Genomic DNA, 3,984 nt, shown 5'->3' on the forward strand with positions numbered 1-3,984 from the left:
GTTCAAATATATATATATATTTTTTGGAGAGTAAACGGCAGAAAGTTCAAATATATTTTACCACTACTTTCTGTGTACCTACTCCACTACTTTGTTGACAATTTGATTATCTTTTGACAACTTAACACTATAAATTACTCCACAACACCTAATAGCTCCCATATAATACAGTTTTCTAGCCTCCACCCCCCCCCCCCCCCAAAACCACCCCAAAAAAAAATCAATTAGTAGGTTTTATTTTTTTAATTTCCAGAGAAAAGAAAAAAAAAAAAAAAAAAGGCAAATACTGTGCCTTAGTCTCTTTTGGACCATAGGTCAATATCAGAATGAGTTATATTTTATTCTTACAAGCTATGGATACTTTCAGCAAAAAAAAAAAAGCTATGGATACTCTGAAGTCTGAAGTCTGAATCGTGAGGGATTTTTTTTTTTTTTTGGTCCTACTAATCCTTTGAGCACCGGTCCCTACTGGACTGGGCCAGACCAATCAGCCCAAATCTCTATAAACGGGCTACAAACCAGCCCTAATACCCAAATCATTTGGGCCAACTGTCATTCACGTTTATCCTGCACAAATTGCTTTTTAACGCTCTCGCCTCTCTGGTTTGCTAGTACATACACTTGGCATCCTTATTCATCGTTTTTATTTATTTATAAATCAAAAGGGATATCAATCTAAATCGAACTTGTTTATTAGAATATTTTAAGTATTTCCATTAAATATAAACAGTAAATTCATGCCCATAAAACTTCAACCTTTTTCTGTGCGTCTTATTGAGCATAAGGACTAATTATTTTTTCAATAGATATGGGTATAATGCATTAAGTTAGTTATTTTTTTGTCTTTAAACTCTACTAAAAGTTTATTTTTCATCTCTAAATTTAAAAAAAAAAATCTTTTTTCATCTTTAAACTTTGTAAAAGTCTTTTTTATTTATTTATTTATTTTAAGAAACAGGCCAAGGAGACCCAATTTATTGAAATGCTTGAAAGTCAATCAAATAATAATTATAAAGGTCTAGTGGAACAATCTCCATTCATACTTAAAAAAAGGAAAAAAAGACTTTGCTCTCTTAGCCAAAACATCCGCTAGAGTATTACCTTACCTACAAATATAAGAGAAAGAAAAGCTCTGAAAAGAGTTAGTAGAAGACTAAATGTCTTTTTTTTAATAGTTTAGAGACAAAACAAGGATAAATTTTTTTTTTCAATAGTTTAAAGACAAAAAATAAGCTTTTGGTAAATTTTAAAGATATAAAGTAATATATTTTCAATAATCTATGGATAAAAAATGAACTTTTCAATAGTTTAGAGATGAAAAATAATTTTTTTTAATATTAGGGATAAAAAATAAATTTTGGATAAAATTTAGAGACTAAAATTGTATTTTATCTTTTTTTATTTATATGTTAAATTTGTTGTTCCATATTGTGAGATCTTACCATAATAAATTTAACTTATTTACGGAAAATTCTTAAATAGTTTTGGAGTATAGTGAAATGGTACTTCCTCCTCTTACACTCATGGTAGACCCCACCATGAATTTTAATGAGCGAATCCTATCATGAATGTGAAAGGAAAGAGCATCATTCTCCATTCTATTGTCAAATTCATTGTCAATCATCTCCGAGAGTACCTAAGAATTACTCCATATCTACATGCAGGAACCGTTGATAATTTGATGTCAATCATCTCAAATTAGAAAAAAACGAATGAATAAGCATCATCATTAATGGTTCATTTATGCAATTGTCAAATTCATTGTTGGTGTGCGAGACCAATTGTAGTTGTAGATCCATCACCGAACAAACTTCAGGGTTTTTTTTTTTTTTTAATGATGATTAATTTGGTTCAAATATGCTCTAGTAAACTTGTTCTTTCTTTAGTACCAAATATAATCAAAGTGGACAGAATGGACCAAATAGGACCAATGTGGACCGAAGTGGACAGAGTAGGACAAATAGGGACCGAATAGAGCCAATGTGGACTTAATGAACCAAAGTAGTCTGAAGATGACCCAATGCACGGATTTGGACCGAATAAAACTTTAGTAGACAGAATGCACTAAATAGGACCAAATGGACCAAAGTGGACATAATGGACCAAATAGAACCAATGTGGACCAAATGAAACTTTTGAATATTTATCATTTTTATTGCATTTTTAAGGCTCATATTTATAATTTCTAATGTCCATATCCTTTGTATTTTTTATCTCAAAACTATAGAGTTTAGCACTAATACAATAAATTTCATACTTTTCAACCCAAAAATTAAGAAAAAAAAATGAATTTTTGAGCTAAACTTGAGAAGACAACCTACAAAAAGAATTAATTTAAGGCCCAATTAGTCTAAAATGGACTGAAGGGGACCAAAATTGAACAGGTAGACCAAATTGGACCGACATGAGACCAAAATAGACCTAATTGGACCGAATAGAAATTGTTTAATTTTTAGAGAGAACAAATTATCTTTAAAAAAATTTAGAGAAGAAATTATACATTATATTACTATACAAAATAATTATTTATCTCCACATATCGTGTGAGTCTACAACTAGTATTAATCAAACTTCATTTCATTGAAGCAGGAGCCTTTCACTTTCACGTTTTGTTAAAGCCATATCACTCGCCTTAGTAATTACCATTTTATTAGATGGTTCTCTAGTCTCAGAACTCTTTGAATCTGGTCTTCTGTTGGACAACAATGTGTATCTGCACTGGGACAACCAAGTGACCAAGTAACCTGCCTAATTTCTATATGCAGCTGCACAGTTCAAAATGTCTGCTTGGCGACCCAGCCATCCATAAAGTAGGGTTTCGTTTTATTTGCAAATTAGATTTAGCAACCATTTGATGAAATGAAAGTATGAATTAAAAGTGTAATGCTTGAGAATATTTTTTCTAGTTATTACCAAAGCAATATATGTTTCTTAATTTTATTCTTTTTTTGAGAAACACACACACACAAAAAGAGACACACAATGAATTATAACACAAAAACACTACAATTCTACTCAAAAGTCATTATAACTTTTAAGGAAGGGTGGAGCAAGTTATACTACACACAACACACTCTCTTAAGCAATATGAGACAATTACCTTTTTCTTTTCTTTTTTTGAAACAAACACACACAAATATATGTTTCTCAATTAAATACCACTTTTAAAATTACTCCCACTTTCTCATATTTCTAAATTGTTGAACAAATCATGATTTCAGAAGGACGAAGGGCAAATCTTTCTTCCATGAGGCATGAATCTTTCCTGAGTTTTACCCAAGCCAGCCTTAAATAACTTCGGCAATTTTAATGCTTCGACCCACCATGTTCCACATCCATAGCCTAGCTGAACCCTTCCTAGATTCATCTTCGTAACAACATTGGGCTTTATCCTCTTCAACCTTAGTCAATAGATATAGCCACTCTTCTGATGTTCCAAGCACCTTTCTTAATTTAAATAGTTCAAAGACTTATAATTGTTGCCACCTACTTCCGACACCAACCACACGTTGAAGTAACTAGACTTGTGGCCAAATTTTAAAAAGGATATTTAAGGAATAGTACATAAAGTACTATATCAAAATTTGCCATATTTTTATAATGCACCCATCAATAGAGATTTCAAATAGACATGCAAAATTGGACCTAATCCGAACCTGAATTTTTTGACCAATATTAAAAAAATTTGATCCCTGATCCGACCCAACCTGGCTCAACGACCTGTTTTATAAATTTTTTTTTTTTAATATACAAAACTAAGACATTGTTTGTTTGTTTTGGGCTTTACAATACTTAACTCAAACTCAATTGAAAATTATAATGCTAATGTCATGTAATTGTTACTTTTAAAAAGTAATTAATTTTTTTAAAAGTTTTATGGGTAACGCCATTCAATAGATATATTAGCATCATTCAAATACAATGGCATAAAAAAGGCAATTGAGGCACTTATCTGGTTGCTTTTGAAAGTGAAATTTTTTTTTT

This window comes from Castanea sativa, chromosome 9 (assembly GCF_040712315.1).
Source record: "Castanea sativa cultivar Marrone di Chiusa Pesio chromosome 9, ASM4071231v1".
In the NCBI taxonomy this organism is placed as follows: domain Eukaryota; kingdom Viridiplantae; phylum Streptophyta; class Magnoliopsida; order Fagales; family Fagaceae; genus Castanea; species Castanea sativa.